Below are 20,641 nucleotides of genomic sequence, written 5' to 3'. Positions count from 1 at the left end.
TACGACCACCTGCCGCAGGAATACGTCGGTACTTTGAAGAGGAATATGGCTGTAGCAGCTTGCTACCATAACACCAGTATCCTCTTCAGCAGGTGGTTCTCTTTCAGATAAAAGTGGTCTCTGCGCTAGATACGCCGCAAGATCACTTTTATCGGCGGCAGGAAAGGGGCCCCCTGCCATTTACTGGAGCCGTCGGTGAGGTGGAGGAAATCAGGTCTGTTCCCTGCCTGGGTATGGAGGCAAGTGTGTGGAAGATGGTCCCCACCCGTCTCCATATCACTTCAGGGCGGAAGCAAAGTCAAAACTTCACTTCTGCCCAATGCTCTTAAAGGGCTTTTTTTTTTTTTTTTTTTTCTTTCTTGCATTTTAGTGTACATATGAGGTCATCAGGGAATTCCTGGAACTTATTTGGAACAGACCTACGCTCAGACGGGGTTGAACGCTAGCCCGAGCCTACCCAAGGTATCCCATTGGGAAGCTATCAAAGTGAATAGCTAATTGTAAGCATCAGAGGAATTCCTGTTCCATAGTTGTATGTGTATGCACACCCCTTGCATACTTGATGCTGCCGGGTGGGTATGCCTCCGCCACCTTTTTTTTGTGATGGCAAAATCTAGGAAGCCAACATTTTCAGTAGGTCTGCGGTGCTAGGTCCCAAAATGATCATGGTAATGTGTATGGCAAAGCTTTTGAGATGATAAAAATATAATGTATATAGATTTCAGTGGGAATGATGCAATATTTTTTTTTTTTTTTTTAGTTACTACTGTGGAGTAAGCTGAAAGCGACGTGGAATCCTTTTGTGGCTCTGCATCTTCAACAAAATGTAGGTTCCCGTAGAGCACGCTGCCTTCGCGGTCCCCAGGTTATGTGGTCCCCAGGTTATGTGGTCTGGGAGTTGTTAAGTGGTCAGGGCAGCCTGAAAATCTGCGGTGAAGTTCTTTCTGCCACAAGATGGAAGGGCAGTGCTGGGACTTGCTGCACTCTTATCGCTACTGGAAAGTCTACAGAGAGCTTTGATGCATCGAGCACTCTGGAAGAAGAGGGTATGTGGTTTTTGGAGGGTGTGCTGAGTGACTGTTGCGATTTGTAGTCGGGACTCTACCAGGTTGCTTGCTGTTGTGTAGCCAGGGTTCTTGGTAACTGGTACTCCCGATCCTTTCATGGATGTAAGGGGTGTGCCCACTCTTGGATGTGGTCGGTTGCCTCCCCTGTTCATATGGCAGTAGGGGGTCTGGCCTGAGAAATGATCACATCTCAAGATGGCCATGACGAACTGCCTTTGGGGACTCATCCTTTTTTTCCCTAGGACAGAGTGTGACTTTGGAATGGAACTTGGTTTCTTAGTCTCAGAATATGGGGGCACACCATGTTAGAGCGATTTGAACATGGGGCCAGACTGGGTCTTCACTCTGTCTTGGGTTAGACTTTTGGCATTGGTCGTGTCCTTATCTCCTTTAGGGGGGAAAAGGCTCTAGCACGAACGTGTCAGTTCCACATTGGCAGCACTGTCGGTTTCGGTTCTTTATTATGGGGTGTTTTTATGGGGTGTTAATGCCTATGTTTTTATATTGTAGCAGGTGAGGTGACCAAGGCTGAACTATGGCAACACTATTGGAGACTGAACAGAGGAGTTCTTTGATGTATGTATCAAATTTGGTTTTATGGTGTAATGTGTGGGACATTTTAAGTGAAATGTGTTTTTTGACTGTGTATTAACCACTTACGACCACCTGCCGCAGGAATACGTCGGTACTTTGAAGAGGAATACGGCTGTAGCAGCTTGCTACCATAACACCAGTATCCTCTTCAGCAGGTGGTTCTCTTTCAGATAAAAGTGGTCTCTGCGCTGGATACGCCGCAAGATCACTTTTATCGGCGGCAGGAAAGGGGCCCCCTGCCATTTACTGGAGCCGTCGGTGAGGTGGAGGAAATCAGGTCTGTTCCCTGCCTGGGTATGGAGGCAAGTGTGTGGAAGATGGTCCCCACCCGTCTCCATATCACTTCAGGGCGGAAGCAAAGTCAAAACTTCACTTCTGCCCAATGCTCTTAAAGGGCTTTTTTTTTTTTTTTTTCTTTCTTGCATTTTAGTGTACATATGAGGTCATCAGGGAATTCCTGGAACTTATTTGGAACAGACCTACGCTCAGACGGGGTTGAACGCTAGCCCGAGCCTACCCAAGGTATCCCATTGGGAAGCTATCAAAGTGAATAGCTAATTGTAAGCATCAGAGGAATTCCTGTTCCATAGTTGTATGTGTATGCACACCCCTTGCATACTTGATGCTGCCGGGTGGGTATGCCTCCGCCACCTTTTTTTTGTGATGGCAAAATCTAGGAAGCCAACATTTTCAGTAGGTCTGCGGTGCTAGGTCCCAAAATGATCATGGTAATGTGTATGGCAAAGCTTTTGAGATGATAAAAATATAATGTATATAGATTTCAGTGGGAATGATGCAATATTTTTTTTTTTTTTTTTTTAGTTACTACTGTGGAGTAAGCTGAAAGCGACGTGGAATCCTTTTGTGGCTCTGCATCTTCAACAAAATGTAGGTTCCCGTAGAGCACGCTGCCTTCGCGGTCCCCAGGTTATGTGGTCCCCAGGTTATGTGGTCTGGGAGTTGTTAAGTGGTCAGGGCAGCCTGAAAATCTGCGGTGAAGTTCTTTCTGCCACAAGATGGAAGGGCAGTGCTGGGACTTGCTGCACTCTTATCGCTACTGGAAAGTCTACAGAGAGCTTTGATGCATCGAGCACTCTGGAAGAAGAGGGTATGTGGTTTTTGGAGGGTGTGCTGAGTGACTGTTGCGATTTGTAGTCAGGACTCTACCAGGTTGCTTGCTGTTGTGTAGCCAGGGTTCTTGGTAACTGGTACTCCCGATCCTTTCATGGATGTAAGGGGTGTGCCCACTCTTGGATGTGGTCGGTTGCCTCCCCTGTTCATATGGCAGTAGGGGGTCTGGCCTGAGAAATGATCACATCTCAAGATGGCCATGACGAACTGCCTTTGGGGACTCATCCTTTTTTTCCCTAGGACAGAGTGTGACTTTGGAATGGAACTTGGTTTCTTAGTCTCAGAATATGGGGGCACACCATGTTAGAGCGATTTGAACATGGGGCCAGACTGGGTCTTCACTCTGTCTTGGGTTAGACTTTTGGCATTGGTCGTGTCCTTATCTCCTTTAGGGGGGAAAAGGCTCTAGCACGAACGTGTCAGTTCCACATTGGCAGCACTGTCGGTTTCGGTTCTTTATTATGGGGTGTTTTTATGGGGTGTTAATGCCTATGTTTTTATATTGTAGCAGGTGAGGTGACCAAGGCTGAACTATGGCAACACTATTGGAGACTGAACAGAGGAGTTCTTTGATGTATGTATCAAATTTGGTATTATGGTGTAATGTGTGGGACATTTTAAGTGAAATGTGTTTTTTGACTGTGTATTAACCACTTACGACCACCTGCCGCAGGAATACGTCGGTACTTTGAAGAGGAATATGGCTGTAGCAGCTTGCTACCATAACACCAGTATCCTCTTCAGCAGGTGGTTCTCTTTCAGATAAAAGTGGTCTCTGCGCTAGATACGCCGCAAGATCACTTTTATCGGCGGCAGGAAAGGGGCCCCCTGCCATTTACTGGAGCCGTCGGTGAGGTGGAGGAAATCAGGTCTGTTCCCTGCCTGGGTATGGAGGCAAGTGTGTGGAAGATGGTCCCCACCCGTCTCCATATCACTTCAGGGCGGAAGCAAAGTCAAAACTTCACTTCTGCCCAATGCTCTTAAAGGGCTTTTTTTTTTTTTTTTTTTCTTTCTTGCATTTTAGTGTACATATGAGGTCATCAGGGAATTCCTGGAACTTATTTGGAACAGACCTACGCTCAGACGGGGTTGAACGCTAGCCCGAGCCTACCCAAGGTATCCCATTGGGAAGCTATCAAAGTGAATAGCTAATTGTAAGCATCAGAGGAATTCCTGTTCCATAGTTGTATGTGTATGCACACCCCTTGCATACTTGATGCTGCCGGGTGGGTATGCCTCCGCCACCTTTTTTTTGTGATGGCAAAATCTAGGAAGCCAACATTTTCAGTAGGTCTGCGGTGCTAGGTCCCAAAATGATCATGGTAATGTGTATGGCAAAGCTTTTGAGATGATAAAAATATAATGTATATAGATTTCAGTGGGAATGATGCAATATTTTTTTTTTTTTTTTTAGTTACTACTGTGGAGTAAGCTGAAAGCGACGTGGAATCCTTTTGTGGCTCTGCATCTTCAACAAAATGTAGGTTCCCGTAGAGCACGCTGCCTTCGCGGTCCCCAGGTTATGTGGTCCCCAGGTTATGTGGTCTGGGAGTTGTTAAGTGGTCAGGGCAGCCTGAAAATCTGCGGTGAAGTTCTTTCTGCCACAAGATGGAAGGGCAGTGCTGGGACTTGCTGCACTCTTATCGCTACTGGAAAGTCTACAGAGAGCTTTGATGCATCGAGCACTCTGGAAGAAGAGGGTATGTGGTTTTTGGAGGGTGTGCTGAGTGACTGTTGCGATTTGTAGTCAGGACTCTACCAGGTTGCTTGCTGTTGTGTAGCCAGGGTTCTTGGTAACTGGTACTCCCGATCCTTTCATGGATGTAAGAGGTGTGCCCACTCTTGGATGTGGTCGGTTGCCTCCCCTGTTCATATGGCAGTAGGGGGTCTGGCCTGAGAAATGATCACATCTCAAGATGGCCATGACGAACTGCCTTTGGGGACTCATCCTTTTTTTCCCTAGGACAGAGTGTGACTTTGGAATGGAACTTGGTTTCTTAGTCTCAGAATATGGGGGCACACCATGTTAGAGCGATTTGAACATGGGGCCAGACTGGGTCTTCACTCTGTCTTGGGTTAGACTTTTGGCATTGGTCGTGTCCTTATCTCCTTTAGGGGGGAAAAGGCTCTAGCACGAACGTGTCAGTTCCACATTGGCAGCACTGTCGGTTTCGGTTCTTTATTATGGGGTGTTTTTATGGGGTGTTAATGCCTATGTTTTTATATTGTAGCAGGTGAGGTGACCAAGGCTGAACTATGGCAACACTATTGGAGACTGAACAGAGGAGTTCTTTGATGTATGTATCAAATTTGGTATTATGGTGTAATGTGTGGGACATTTTAAGTGAAATGTGTTTTTTGACTGTGTATTAACCACTTACGACCACCTGCCGCAGGAATACGTCGGTACTTTGAAGAGGAATATGGCTGTAGCAGCTTGCTACCATAACACCAGTATCCTCTTCAGCAGGTGGTTCTCTTTCAGATAAAAGTGGTCTCTGCGCTAGATACGCCGCAAGATCACTTTTATCGGCGGCAGGAAAGGGGCCCCCTGCCATTTACTGGAGCCGTCGGTGAGGTGGAGGAAATCAGGTCTGTTCCCTGCCTGGGTATGGAGGCAAGTGTGTGGAAGATGGTCCCCACCCGTCTCCATATCACTTCAGGGCGGAAGCAAAGTCAAAACTTCACTTCTGCCCAATGCTCTTAAAGGGCTTTTTTTTTTTTTTTTTTTTCTTTCTTGCATTTTAGTGTACATATGAGGTCATCAGGGAATTCCTGGAACTTATTTGGAACAGACCTACGCTCAGACGGGGTTGAACGCTAGCCCGAGCCTACCCAAGGTATCCCATTGGGAAGCTATCAAAGTGAATAGCTAATTGTAAGCATCAGAGGAATTCCTGTTCCATAGTTGTATGTGTATGCACACCCCTTGCATACTTGATGCTGCCGGGTGGGTATGCCTCCGCCACCTTTTTTTTGTGATGGCAAAATCTAGGAAGCCAACATTTTCAGTAGGTCTGCGGTGCTAGGTCCCAAAATGATCATGGTAATGTGTATGGCAAAGCTTTTGAGATGATAAAAATATAATGTATATAGATTTCAGTGGGAATGATGCAATATTTTTTTTTTTTTTTTTAGTTACTACTGTGGAGTAAGCTGAAAGCGACGTGGAATCCTTTTGTGGCTCTGCATCTTCAACAAAATGTAGGTTCCCGTAGAGCACGCTGCCTTCGCGGTCCCCAGGTTATGTGGTCCCCAGGTTATGTGGTCTGGGAGTTGTTAAGTGGTCAGGGCAGCCTGAAAATCTGCGGTGAAGTTCTTTCTGCCACAAGATGGAAGGGCAGTGCTGGGACTTGCTGCACTCTTATCGCTACTGGAAAGTCTACAGAGAGCTTTGATGCATCGAGCACTCTGGAAGAAGAGGGTATGTGGTTTTTGGAGGGTGTGCTGAGTGACTGTTGCGATTTGTAGTCAGGACTCTACCAGGTTGCTTGCTGTTGTGTAGCCAGGGTTCTTGGTAACTGGTACTCCCGATCCTTTCATGGATGTAAGAGGTGTGCCCACTCTTGGATGTGGTCGGTTGCCTCCCCTGTTCATATGGCAGTAGGGGGTCTGGCCTGAGAAATGATCACATCTCAAGATGGCCATGACGAACTGCCTTTGGGGACTCATCCTTTTTTTCCCTAGGACAGAGTGTGACTTTGGAATGGAACTTGGTTTCTTAGTCTCAGAATATGGGGGCACACCATGTTAGAGCGATTTGAACATGGGGCCAGACTGGGTCTTCACTCTGTCTTGGGTTAGACTTTTGGCATTGGTCGTGTCCTTATCTCCTTTAGGGGGGAAAAGGCTCTAGCACGAACGTGTCAGTTCCACATTGGCAGCACTGTCGGTTTCGGTTCTTTATTATGGGGTGTTTTTATGGGGTGTTAATGCCTATGTTTTTATATTGTAGCAGGTGAGGTGACCAAGGCTGAACTATGGCAACACTATTGGAGACTGAACAGAGGAGTTCTTTGATGTATGTATCAAATTTGGTATTATGGTGTAATGTGTGGGACATTTTAAGTGAAATGTGTTTTTTGACTGTGTATTAACCACTTACGACCACCTGCCGCAGGAATACGTCGGTACTTTGAAGAGGAATATGGCTGTAGCAGCTTGCTACCATAACACCAGTATCCTCTTCAGCAGGTGGTTCTCTTTCAGATAAAAGTGGTCTCTGCGCTAGATACGCCGCAAGATCACTTTTATCGGCGGCAGGAAAGGGGCCCCCTGCCATTTACTGGAGCCGTCGGTGAGGTGGAGGAAATCAGGTCTGTTCCCTGCCTGGGTATGGAGGCAAGTGTGTGGAAGATGGTCCCCACCCGTCTCCATATCACTTCAGGGCGGAAGCAAAGTCAAAACTTCACTTCTGCCCAATGCTCTTAAAGGGCTTTTTTTTTTTTTTTTTTTCTTTCTTGCATTTTAGTGTACATATGAGGTCATCAGGGAATTCCTGGAACTTATTTGGAACAGACCTACGCTCAGACGGGGTTGAACGCTAGCCCGAGCCTACCCAAGGTATCCCATTGGGAAGCTATCAAAGTGAATAGCTAATTGTAAGCATCAGAGGAATTCCTGTTCCATAGTTGTATGTGTATGCACACCCCTTGCATACTTGATGCTGCCGGGTGGGTATGCCTCCGCCACCTTTTTTTTGTGATGGCAAAATCTAGGAAGCCAACATTTTCAGTAGGTCTGCGGTGCTAGGTCCCAAAATGATCATGGTAATGTGTATGGCAAAGCTTTTGAGATGATAAAAATATAATGTATATAGATTTCAGTGGGAATGATGCAATATTTTTTTTTTTTTTTTTAGTTACTACTGTGGAGTAAGCTGAAAGCGACGTGGAATCCTTTTGTGGCTCTGCATCTTCAACAAAATGTAGGTTCCCGTAGAGCACGCTGCCTTCGCGGTCCCCAGGTTATGTGGTCCCCAGGTTATGTGGTCTGGGAGTTGTTAAGTGGTCAGGGCAGCCTGAAAATCTGCGGTGAAGTTCTTTCTGCCACAAGATGGAAGGGCAGTGCTGGGACTTGCTGCACTCTTATCGCTACTGGAAAGTCTACAGAGAGCTTTGATGCATCGAGCACTCTGGAAGAAGAGGGTATGTGGTTTTTGGAGGGTGTGCTGAGTGACTGTTGCGATTTGTAGTCAGGACTCTACCAGGTTGCTTGCTGTTGTGTAGCCAGGGTTCTTGGTAACTGGTACTCCCGATCCTTTCATGGATGTAAGAGGTGTGCCCACTCTTGGATGTGGTCGGTTGCCTCCCCTGTTCATATGGCAGTAGGGGGTCTGGCCTGAGAAATGATCACATCTCAAGATGGCCATGACGAACTGCCTTTGGGGACTCATCCTTTTTTTCCCTAGGACAGAGTGTGACTTTGGAATGGAACTTGGTTTCTTAGTCTCAGAATATGGGGGCACACCATGTTAGAGCGATTTGAACATGGGGCCAGACTGGGTCTTCACTCTGTCTTGGGTTAGACTTTTGGCATTGGTCGTGTCCTTATCTCCTTTAGGGGGGAAAAGGCTCTAGCACGAACGTGTCAGTTCCACATTGGCAGCACTGTCGGTTTCGGTTCTTTATTATGGGGTGTTTTTATGGGGTGTTAATGCCTATGTTTTTATATTGTAGCAGGTGAGGTGACCAAGGCTGAACTATGGCAACACTATTGGAGACTGAACAGAGGAGTTCTTTGATGTATGTATCAAATTTGGTATTATGGTGTAATGTGTGGGACATTTTAAGTGAAATGTGTTTTTTGACTGTGTATTAACCACTTACGACCACCTGCCGCAGGAATACGTCGGTACTTTGAAGAGGAATATGGCTGTAGCAGCTTGCTACCATAACACCAGTATCCTCTTCAGCAGGTGGTTCTCTTTCAGATAAAAGTGGTCTCTGCGCTAGATACGCCGCAAGATCACTTTTATCGGCGGCAGGAAAGGGGCCCCCTGCCATTTACTGGAGCCGTCGGTGAGGTGGAGGAAATCAGGTCTGTTCCCTGCCTGGGTATGGAGGCAAGTGTGTGGAAGATGGTCCCCACCCGTCTCCATATCACTTCAGGGCGGAAGCAAAGTCAAAACTTCACTTCTGCCCAATGCTCTTAAAGGGCTTTTTTTTTTTTTTTTTTTTTCTTTCTTGCATTTTAGTGTACATATGAGGTCATCAGGGAATTCCTGGAACTTATTTGGAACAGACCTACGCTCAGACGGGGTTGAACGCTAGCCCGAGCCTACCCAAGGTATCCCATTGGGAAGCTATCAAAGTGAATAGCTAATTGTAAGCATCAGAGGAATTCCTGTTCCATAGTTGTATGTGTATGCACACCCCTTGCATACTTGATGCTGCCGGGTGGGTATGCCTCCGCCACCTTTTTTTTGTGATGGCAAAATCTAGGAAGCCAACATTTTCAGTAGGTCTGCGGTGCTAGGTCCCAAAATGATCATGGTAATGTGTATGGCAAAGCTTTTGAGATGATAAAAATATAATGTATATAGATTTCAGTGGGAATGATGCAATATTTTTTTTTTTTTTTTTAGTTACTACTGTGGAGTAAGCTGAAAGCGACGTGGAATCCTTTTGTGGCTCTGCATCTTCAACAAAATGTAGGTTCCCGTAGAGCACGCTGCCTTCGCGGTCCCCAGGTTATGTGGTCCCCAGGTTATGTGGTCTGGGAGTTGTTAAGTGGTCAGGGCAGCCTGAAAATCTGCGGTGAAGTTCTTTCTGCCACAAGATGGAAGGGCAGTGCTGGGACTTGCTGCACTCTTATCGCTACTGGAAAGTCTACAGAGAGCTTTGATGCATCGAGCACTCTGGAAGAAGAGGGTATGTGGTTTTTGGAGGGTGTGCTGAGTGACTGTTGCGATTTGTAGTCAGGACTCTACCAGGTTGCTTGCTGTTGTGTAGCCAGGGTTCTTGGTAACTGGTACTCCCGATCCTTTCATGGATGTAAGAGGTGTGCCCACTCTTGGATGTGGTCGGTTGCCTCCCCTGTTCATATGGCAGTAGGGGGTCTGGCCTGAGAAATGATCACATCTCAAGATGGCCATGACGAACTGCCTTTGGGGACTCATCCTTTTTTTCCCTAGGACAGAGTGTGACTTTGGAATGGAACTTGGTTTCTTAGTCTCAGAATATGGGGGCACACCATGTTAGAGCGATTTGAACATGGGGCCAGACTGGGTCTTCACTCTGTCTTGGGTTAGACTTTTGGCATTGGTCGTGTCCTTATCTCCTTTAGGGGGGAAAAGGCTCTAGCACGAACGTGTCAGTTCCACATTGGCAGCACTGTCGGTTTCGGTTCTTTATTATGGGGTGTTTTTATGGGGTGTTAATGCCTATGTTTTTATATTGTAGCAGGTGAGGTGACCAAGGCTGAACTATGGCAACACTATTGGAGACTGAACAGAGGAGTTCTTTGATGTATGTATCAAATTTGGTATTATGGTGTAATGTGTGGGACATTTTAAGTGAAATGTGTTTTTTGACTGTGTATTAACCACTTACGACCACCTGCCGCAGGAATACGTCGGTACTTTGAAGAGGAATATGGCTGTAGCAGCTTGCTACCATAACACCAGTATCCTCTTCAGCAGGTGGTTCTCTTTCAGATAAAAGTGGTCTCTGCGCTAGATACGCCGCAAGATCACTTTTATCGGCGGCAGGAAAGGGGCCCCCTGCCATTTACTGGAGCCGTCGGTGAGGTGGAGGAAATCAGGTCTGTTCCCTGCCTGGGTATGGAGGCAAGTGTGTGGAAGATGGTCCCCACCCGTCTCCATATCACTTCAGGGCGGAAGCAAAGTCAAAACTTCACTTCTGCCCAATGCTCTTAAAGGGCTTTTTTTTTTTTTTTTTTTTTCTTTCTTGCATTTTAGTGTAAATATGAGGTCATCAGGGAATTCCTGGAACTTATTTGGAACAGACCTACGCTCAGACGGGGTTGAACGCTAGCCCGAGCCTACCCAAGGTATCCCATTGGGAAGCTATCAAAGTGAATAGCTAATTGTAAGCATCAGAGGAATTCCTGTTCCATAGTTGTATGTGTATGCACACCCCTTGCATACTTGATGCTGCCGGGTGGGTATGCCTCCGCCACCTTTTTTTTGTGATGGCAAAATCTAGGAAGCCAACATTTTCAGTAGGTCTGCGGTGCTAGGTCCCAAAATGATCATGGTAATGTGTATGGCAAAGCTTTTGAGATGATAAAAATATAATGTATATAGATTTCAGTGGGAATGATGCAATATTTTTTTTTTTTTTTTTAGTTACTACTGTGGAGTAAGCTGAAAGCGACGTGGAATCCTTTTGTGGCTCTGCATCTTCAACAAAATGTAGGTTCCCGTAGAGCACGCTGCCTTCGCGGTCCCCAGGTTATGTGGTCCCCAGGTTATGTGGTCTGGGAGTTGTTAAGTGGTCAGGGCAGCCTGAAAATCTGCGGTGAAGTTCTTTCTGCCACAAGATGGAAGGGCAGTGCTGGGACTTGCTGCACTCTTATCGCTACTGGAAAGTCTACAGAGAGCTTTGATGCATCGAGCACTCTGGAAGAAGAGGGTATGTGGTTTTTGGAGGGTGTGCTGAGTGACTGTTGCGATTTGTAGTCAGGACTCTACCAGGTTGCTTGCTGTTGTGTAGCCAGGGTTCTTGGTAACTGGTACTCCCGATCCTTTCATGGATGTAAGAGGTGTGCCCACTCTTGGATGTGGTCGGTTGCCTCCCCTGTTCATATGGCAGTAGGGGGTCTGGCCTGAGAAATGATCACATCTCAAGATGGCCATGACGAACTGCCTTTGGGGACTCATCCTTTTTTTCCCTAGGACAGAGTGTGACTTTGGAATGGAACTTGGTTTCTTAGTCTCAGAATATGGGGGCACACCATGTTAGAGCGATTTGAACATGGGGCCAGACTGGGTCTTCACTCTGTCTTGGGTTAGACTTTTGGCATTGGTCGTGTCCTTATCTCCTTTAGGGGGGAAAAGGCTCTAGCACGAACGTGTCAGTTCCACATTGGCAGCACTGTCGGTTTCGGTTCTTTATTATGGGGTGTTTTTATGGGGTGTTAATGCCTATGTTTTTATATTGTAGCAGGTGAGGTGACCAAGGCTGAACTATGGCAACACTATTGGAGACTGAACAGAGGAGTTCTTTGATGTATGTATCAAATTTGGTATTATGGTGTAATGTGTGGGACATTTTAAGTGAAATGTGTTTTTTGACTGTGTATTAACCACTTACGACCACCTGCCGCAGGAATACGTCGGTACTTTGAAGAGGAATATGGCTGTAGCAGCTTGCTACCATAACACCAGTATCCTCTTCAGCAGGTGGTTTTCTTTCAGATAAAAGTGGTCTCTGCGCTAGATACGCCGCAAGATCACTTTTATCGGCGGCAGGAAAGGGGCCCCCTGCCATTTACTGGAGCCGTCGGTGAGGTGGAGGAAATCAGGTCTGTTCCCTGCCTGGGTATGGAGGCAAGTGTGTGGAAGATGGTCCCCACCCGTCTCCATATCACTTCAGGGCGGAAGCAAAGTCAAAACTTCACTTCTGCCCAATGCTCTTAAAGGGCTTTTTTTTTTTTTTTTTTTCTTTCTTGCATTTTAGTGTACATATGAGGTCATCAGGGAATTCCTGGAACTTATTTGGAACAGACCTACGCTCAGACGGGGTTGAACGCTAGCCCGAGCCTACCCAAGGTATCCCATTGGGAAGCTATCAAAGTGAATAGCTAATTGTAAGCATCAGAGGAATTCCTGTTCCATAGTTGTATGTGTATGCACACCCCTTGCATACTTGATGCTGCCGGGTGGGTATGCCTCCGCCACCTTTTTTTTGTGATGGCAAAATCTAGGAAGCCAACATTTTCAGTAGGTCTGCGGTGCTAGGTCCCAAAATGATCATGGTAATGTGTATGGCAAAGCTTTTGAGATGATAAAAATATAATGTATATAGATTTCAGTGGGAATGATGCAATATTTTTTTTTTTTTTTTTAGTTACTACTGTGGAGTAAGCTGAAAGCGACGTGGAATCCTTTTGTGGCTCTGCATCTTCAACAAAATGTAGGTTCCCGTAGAGCACGCTGCCTTCGCGGTCCCCAGGTTATGTGGTCCCCAGGTTATGTGGTCTGGGAGTTGTTAAGTGGTCAGGGCAGCCTGAAAATCTGCGGTGAAGTTCTTTCTGCCACAAGATGGAAGGGCAGTGCTGGGACTTGCTGCACTCTTATCGCTACTGGAAAGTCTACAGAGAGCTTTGATGCATCGAGCACTCTGGAAGAAGAGGGTATGTGGTTTTTGGAGGGTGTGCTGAGTGACTGTTGCGATTTGTAGTCAGGACTCTACCAGGTTGCTTGCTGTTGTGTAGCCAGGGTTCTTGGTAACTGGTACTCCCGATCCTTTCATGGATGTAAGAGGTGTGCCCACTCTTGGATGTGGTCGGTTGCCTCCCCTGTTCATATGGCAGTAGGGGGTCTGGCCTGAGAAATGATCACATCTCAAGATGGCCATGACGAACTGCCTTTGGGGACTCATCCTTTTTTTCCCTAGGACAGAGTGTGACTTTGGAATGGAACTTGGTTTCTTAGTCTCAGAATATGGGGGCACACCATGTTAGAGCGATTTGAACATGGGGCCAGACTGGGTCTTCACTCTGTCTTGGGTTAGACTTTTGGCATTGGTCGTGTCCTTATCTCCTTTAGGGGGGAAAAGGCTCTAGCACGAACGTGTCAGTTCCACATTGGCAGCACTGTCGGTTTCGGTTCTTTATTATGGGGTGTTTTTATGGGGTGTTAATGCCTATGTTTTTATATTGTAGCAGGTGAGGTGACCAAGGCTGAACTATGGCAACACTATTGGAGACTGAACAGAGGAGTTCTTTGATGTATGTATCAAATTTGGTATTATGGTGTAATGTGTGGGACATTTTAAGTGAAATGTGTTTTTTGACTGTGTATTAACCACTTACGACCACCTGCCGCAGGAATACGTCGGTACTTTGAAGAGGAATATGGCTGTAGCAGCTTGCTACCATAACACCAGTATCCTCTTCAGCAGGTGGTTCTCTTTCAGATAAAAGTGGTCTCTGCGCTAGATACGCCGCAAGATCACTTTTATCGGCGGCAGGAAAGGGGCCCCCTGCCATTTACTGGAGCCGTCGGTGAGGTGGAGGAAATCAGGTCTGTTCCCTGCCTGGGTATGGAGGCAAGTGTGTGGAAGATGGTCCCCACCCGTCTCCATATCACTTCAGGGCGGAAGCAAAGTCAAAACTTCACTTCTGCCCAATGCTCTTAAAGGGCTTTTTTTTTTTTTTTTTTTCTTTCTTGCATTTTAGTGTACATATGAGGTCATCAGGGAATTCCTGGAACTTATTTGGAACAGACCTACGCTCAGACGGGGTTGAACGCTAGCCCGAGCCTACCCAAGGTATCCCATTGGGAAGCTATCAAAGTGAATAGCTAATTGTAAGCATCAGAGGAATTCCTGTTCCATAGTTGTATGTGTATGCACACCCCTTGCATACTTGATGCTGCCGGGTGGGTATGCCTCCGCCACCTTTGGCTGTCCATTTTGACAGCTTTCATTTGAGATGGCGCAGGTGGGTTTTGACTACTGTCTAAACATGCCTGAGCTCATTCCCAATTCAGAGCGCTGTGTGTGTTCTCTTCTGGACATATCATGATCTGCCCACATAGGGGTGACCTGGAACACATGAAGCCAGGTGTCGCGCATAAGAGCCAGTGAAACATTTTAGGTTGGCAGTGAGAGCCTCTCAATGACCTGTTTTTTAAATTTTTGTATTTTTTTACCTCAACCTTGGGCATGATGCCATTGTAAAGCCCCATACACACAGATTTTTGTCTTCAGATTTACCAAAACCATGTAGTACAAGGGCATGCCTGCATATTTTATGGTTTTGGTAAATCTCAAGGCAAAAATCTAAAGAAAATCTGATGGTGTGCATGGGGCTTAAATGTTGGTTTTTATTTCTAGGATTAGTTGGAAACCATGACCTCTCCAAGCAAGGTGAGGCAATGAACTAGCCAAGCAAGATGGAATCCATTTTTCTTGTGTTGCAGCATTGGATGTTCTGTACCTACATAAAACACTTTGGGGTTGAAGACCAGTTCTGGTTCAGTGGAAGTCTCTAGCGGAGAAGTTGGCTCTTGGGTTTTGTGAGCTTTGATGGAGCGGGGCATTGCAAAATTTTTTTTTAGACCCTGTTGGCCTCTTTCACCCACATTATGTGTTTTACCCTGCAGGTTTCTAGGAATTCTTTGTCATGGCGGAGAAGGGATTTTCCTCAGACTTCTTGGGGGGGGGGGGGGGGTGCAGTCTACGGAGAGCCATATGGGGTTCTAGACGCAAAGGGTCTGCTGTTTGAAGATAGTCTGAAGTTTCTGTTTTGTGTTATGGTCAGGTAACTGGGCCGGTTGCTGGTCTGTTCTCTAGCAGACCGCTTGAAGACTGGGTCATTCTCAGTCCATACTGGAATGGAAGAGGGGTGCCCACTCATCCAGGAAGGCCGGGGCTAGGTCTGATTCAGTCTACTTGCTCTCTGCTTCATTTCAGCTTGGCAGTTGGTTTAGAAGCTTGATTCTAGCTTGAGATAGAAATGAAGGGTTGTCGTTGACTGATTATCCTTTTCTTCCTGGGAATACAGGGTGTTTTTTGGAATAGTACTTAGTTGTTTATTGGTTAGAGTATGATGGCATCATACTAGAGCCATTGAACACTTAGGGCTAGACTGGGGTTTGCATGCCTATTCTTGGGTTAGACTCTTGGTATTGGACTAGAATCCTTATCCCCTTAGGGGAAAAGGTCTGACACATGCCACTCCCACTAGTCATTAATGTCCACATATAGCAACGTTCATCAAACCCTATACAAATATAGTGGTTTAACAGTTAAGCTCCACTAAGGCAGTTTAACGGATTCATATTTCTGCAAAACATTATTAAAATGTGAAATCACTTAGTGCTGTTTATCAATATGCTTATGAAAGTGTTCTCAGGACATTTTAGCCCCATTGTGGCAGTTTAGAGGATATTTAGACTATTCCCTTTTAAGTCATTGAAGCCCACTCTAGCATGGTTTGTATTCAATGCCAGTGATTACCCTTTGCATTCTAGTGTGAACATAAAAATTATATATATATATATATATATATATATATATAAAAAAAAATTTTTGCTCAGTTTGGCTGTTAAGTAGTTAGAATCAATCTTGATATAGAACTATGGTAATGTTTTTTTTGTTTTGTTTTTTTATACCGTTGGTGCTTCAGAAGCCCAGCCAGGAAAGCATTCCCAGCAAGGAGCCCAGCTTTCCCAGCCAAGATGGCAATGGTTTTGAAATGTCTGATTTGTCTAAAACAGTGAAGTTGATTATGTTTAGGGGGCTTAAAGGCCCTTATCCTGTGTGGTTTTTAATGGTACTCTCATTTCAGATGGCTGGCTTCTGGCAAGACATTGCTGGTGTTTGGACATTGGTAAGCGTCCATATGTAACCTTTTGTTCTACAAAGCTTTCCAGGAAATCTATGCCGGGGGGCTGGTTTTATTTGTCCTTAAATGATGCTCCTTTTTTATAAGCTTAACAAAATTGTGGCGGTTTCGGATTTGTTTTCTAAATGATACTTTAAAAGAGAAGTATGGGTTTTTCAGGTGTTTTAGATTCATGCTTGCCTCGGTGGATGGCGCATCAGACCCAATGCTCCATCTGTCCCCCGCCATCTGTGCACTGAGAACCGAGCCACGAACCCCGCCGCTGGCTCAGTTCTCAGATCGGAAAGCCGCCAACTGTCAGTCAGATGCTTTCCTCTGCTCCTCCATGCTCATTGGAGTGCTAAGCAGTGGAGGGGCGAGGAGAGGCTGTCTCTGCGTCACAATGATACGCTGAGACTGGTGGATCCCTACTTGGGAAGTCGTGATGACGCGCTGCCCTGACTGATTCACCCCTGTGACCCAGAGGGGAAGCCCAGCCTAAAGCTCAGGCTGGACTTCTCCTTTTAATAGCTTTCTGCAGTTCATTCATGGGCATCCTATAGCTGGAAGCAGTGAAAACATACTATTGAAGCACTGAGTCAATATTGGCACTGTACTCCCTTTTTTTTTCATCCACATTAACCCTTTACACTTAAAGATGTCCAAGAACTTGGGTTTGGTACAGTGCTGTATTCGACTTAACTGCTAAATCTTGGAAAGGGTAATATTCAAATCACTCAGATTTTCATTGGTGGTTTTAGCCTCTGAATTATTTTTTTCAAATGGAACATGTCAAATATCAAAATTCTGGTCACAAAGCTTCCAATAGAAGCTGATTTATATTCTCCAGGACTGTGCAGAGCTTCAAAGTGGCAACTTTTTTGTAATCTCTCTTGACATTATTCGTTATGAAACTATTTGTTTTTGAACTTTGGTTGCAATACACATTCTCTCCAGGTTTTTAGGAGGGCTTTTTTGCTTTAACGCTTTTTCCACTTTTGCTGTTCACACAGCATACCAAAAAATTTCAAAAAATCTCACTATTTTAGATATTTCTAGGGAGAAGGTGTCAAGGCAGAGTGTAAATTTCTGGAGTCACAGCTCTGTCCTCACGCACAAGCCTTAATTAACATACAATGCAGGAGGGTGGTTTTACATTTTGTTCAAATCGCATTCACAACTGATGATTAAGAACCACACACGGTACAGACAAGGTTGGGTATGGTAAACATTACAAAGCAGGGACAGCACATGGGGTATTTTAGTGGTTCTGTTATCCAATCAGGATAACATCCCGGTGCGCGCCCACACACCGATCGTGATAAGGAGCCTCTGTTGGAGGCTTCTTACCACGTGATCAGCTGTGACCAATCACAGCTGATCACTGCGCGAAGCAGGAAGTGCCAGTAAATGGTATTCCTTGGTTTGCGCTGATAGGGAGAGCCAATCAGTGGGTCTCCCTGTCAGAGGGGGGTTTGTGCTGATAATCAGCACATTGATTATCAGCTCCAATACCAATTGATGCCCAGCAGTGCCCCAATAATAAGGTCTGCCAGTACCCACCACAGTGCCCAGCAGTAACTCATCGGTGCTGCTTATTGGTGCCCGTTGGTTCCATCTCATCATTTTAGGTCAAACTAAAACGTTTTTTATAGTTTGTTTAGCAAAAAATAAAAACCCCAGAGGTTATTAAATACCACAAAAAAGCTCTATTTGTGGGAAGAAAATGATAACATTTAGTTGGGTACAGTGTTGCATGACCGCAATTGTCATTCAAAGTGTGACTGCGCTGAAAGCTGAGAATTGTCTTGGGCAGGAAGGGGTGACAGTCCCCGGTATTGAAGTGGTTAAGCAAATGAGTAATGCTTTAAAAAGTTTAAATATGACTGGTTACCTTTTTTCTAGGTTATGTTGATGGCAAAATGGAATAAATATAAAAGGGGTAATTCCAAATTGGTTATGAAACTCACTTGAAGGACTGATTGAAAATGTCTTGTCTTTAATACTATACTTTTGTTTTTTTACTTTTTAGCTGCTGCCACCATTTCAACACGTCTGCTCGACTATACTGCCATGTACATATGCAAGTAAAATCCAAGGTGAACTTCACTCATACTGAGGACGTCATCTTCATCCCCTTTTTTATTTTTTTTGCCTGATTTTCCTTTTCTGTGATTTGCATTAGGCAGTAACTGCTTTCTGATCGCTTAAAGATCCATCCTCCAACATTGTAATATGGAGTAAAAATCAATTGTACATGGCTGAAGAATAAATGTTGTAATGAATAAACATAAGCAATGTCTTCCTTTCTTTTCTTTACTATGTTTTAACTTATTGTGGTGGGAAGTTTGCTTGCACTTGGATTAAATGGTAATTCAATTTGAATACTATAAAAACAACTGAGCAAAAATGTATAACTTGATTGGATGCCAGTCTGTGGGACTGGGGTGCGCACTCTCAGGGAGCCTGGTTGCTCCTCAAATTTCATGGAACTACTAGCTGTGGGGAAAGCTCTCTTGGCACTGCGAGAGAGGGTCTGTTCAAGAGACCTATTGGTTTTCTCAGGCAATGCCACAACGGTGGCGTACCTGAACAAGCAAGGGGGCACTCGTTTGGAGTCGCTTCTAACGCTAACGCAACAGATTCTGTCCTGGGCAGAGATCAATGTCACTTTGATCAGGGGATCAGAAAATACGCTGCAGGACTATCTGAGCAGAGTGAGCATCAGTTCCAGCTGTTGGGAGCTGCATCAAGGCACGTGTCGGGAGGTTGTGCCAAGATGGGGCCTGCAGTGGATCCTTTTGCCTCCAGTCTCAACAGAAAACTGCCGGCGTTCTCACTGGAGAGAGAGAGAGAGAGAGAGAAGGGGTCCTTGGAGACGGATGCTCTCTCCTTCCCGTGGGATTTTGCTCTGGCCTATGCTTTGCCTCCTTTTCCCCCCGCTTACCTCTGGTAGTTTGGAAAATTATTCAGGATCGGCAGAAGGGGAGTGTTGGCTGTACTAGCAGATTTAAATAAACCAACACATTGAAGCCAAACTAACACTTTTTTGAGCAGTTACAGTAACCCTTTTTTTTATTTTTTTTTCATTTTGGGATAAATGTGTTTTCATGAATAAATAAAAGCTGATCATTGTAAGCACCCCCTATCAGTGGTAAATGGTTTGTCTAAGCACTCTAATTGGTTCATCTGCAGGACAGCAAGTCCTGTTGAAAAACAGACTTACTGGCTGGATCACCAGATGAAAATAGAATAAAGCCTAAAAAAAGCAAACTAGTACAGTACATCTAAGAATTGGTAAGCTGCCATATAATACATTTTGTTTTTGAGTTTAATACTGCTTTAAAGATCTTTTAGTGATAGCTTTTCGATGAATGTGAAGGATTGGACTGTGGATTTAAAAGCAACTGTTGAGTAACATTAACTGCTTACCAACTCTACCAACCAGCATCCAATTGGAGGTAAACCACCTGGCCTTGAGGAGAAAGATCAAGACCCATCTCTTCTGAGGGCCCAGGGAATGGATACCAAGCGCCCAGAGGCGATTCAGTTCGCATGTGTTGCGCTATATAAGTTTCTCACTCACTTACTAATTCTGCATCACGAGATGTACAGCGGCAAAGCGGCCTTCCTGCGCTGGATCACATACTGAGTATGTGATGGTCTAGCTGTGCTGTGATTTTTGTCACAGTACAAGCTAATAAGCAGGTCTCCGCCAATGATTGGTCTATTGCGCCTGCTGATCGGCTCAGTGAGCCCTCGTTTACATTGAATGTAGCTTTAAAATTATGCAACTTCATCTGAAATCGCATGATTTCAAAGCCACATGTCAGTCCAAATTTGAAGACATCTGTGCGGCTTCATGCAAAGATGTCTATGCAAGTCGCACCTGAAATTGGCAAAAGCAGGAACTACTTTTTCATGTCACTTGCCGACAATAGGGTGCCATGCGATTTGACCTGTATAATTGCATGTCAAGTCGCTCCAATGTAAAGGAGGGCTTATTCACGAAACGGAGCTCTGTGATTGTAAGCAATACAGAGCTCTGTTTACTGACAGGGGATCTTGCGTTTTTTTTTTTTTTTTCCCCTTGCTAAGCAGGGGGGACAAGATCCTTGGTAAAAGAAGCACATGTCACACACATTACACATAGGCACAACTTAAACCCTTTGATCGCTCTGGATATTAACCACTTCCCAGCCAGTGGCATTAGTACAATGACTGTGCATGTTATTGGCACTGATCACTGTATTAGGCTAGAATTCCACTATTGTGACCCCAAAGTTATGCGATTTACAGTGCGACTTTGCAAAGCGATTTTTGATGTGCTG

At 45.3% G+C, this 20,641-nt stretch overlaps 1 long non-coding RNA gene across 5 annotated transcripts in view; it reads left to right on the top strand.

Annotated features, from left to right (window-relative positions):
• LOC120908949 overlaps positions 1–18,604 on the top strand; it is a 36,266-nt gene extending 17,662 nt beyond the window's left edge. For 4 of the 5 annotated variants that reach the window (XR_005741197.1, XR_005741195.1, XR_005741198.1 and 1 more), the window contains 18 exons: positions 761–826; positions 1,578–1,643; positions 2,484–2,549; positions 3,301–3,366; positions 4,207–4,272; positions 5,024–5,089; positions 5,931–5,996; positions 6,748–6,813; positions 7,654–7,719; positions 8,471–8,536; positions 9,379–9,444; positions 10,196–10,261; positions 11,104–11,169; positions 11,921–11,986; positions 12,827–12,892; positions 13,644–13,709; positions 16,275–16,316; positions 18,343–18,604. This is a non-coding gene — a long non-coding RNA (uncharacterized LOC120908949). Of the gene's footprint in view, positions 1–760; positions 827–1,577; positions 1,644–2,483; positions 2,550–3,300; positions 3,367–4,206; positions 4,273–5,023; positions 5,090–5,930; positions 5,997–6,747; positions 6,814–7,653; positions 7,720–8,470; positions 8,537–9,378; positions 9,445–10,195; positions 10,262–11,103; positions 11,170–11,920; positions 11,987–12,826; positions 12,893–13,643; positions 13,710–14,818; positions 14,852–16,274; positions 16,317–18,342 lie in introns of all 5 variants that reach the window. The other variant, XR_005741196.1, reaches the window with a different exon arrangement.
• Positions 18,605–20,641: the final 2,037 nt, after the last annotated feature.

Source organism: Rana temporaria, chromosome 8 (genome assembly GCF_905171775.1).
Source record: "Rana temporaria chromosome 8, aRanTem1.1, whole genome shotgun sequence".
In the NCBI taxonomy this organism is placed as follows: domain Eukaryota; kingdom Metazoa; phylum Chordata; class Amphibia; order Anura; family Ranidae; genus Rana; species Rana temporaria.
This window is presented reverse-complemented; position numbering and strand designations above follow the sequence as displayed.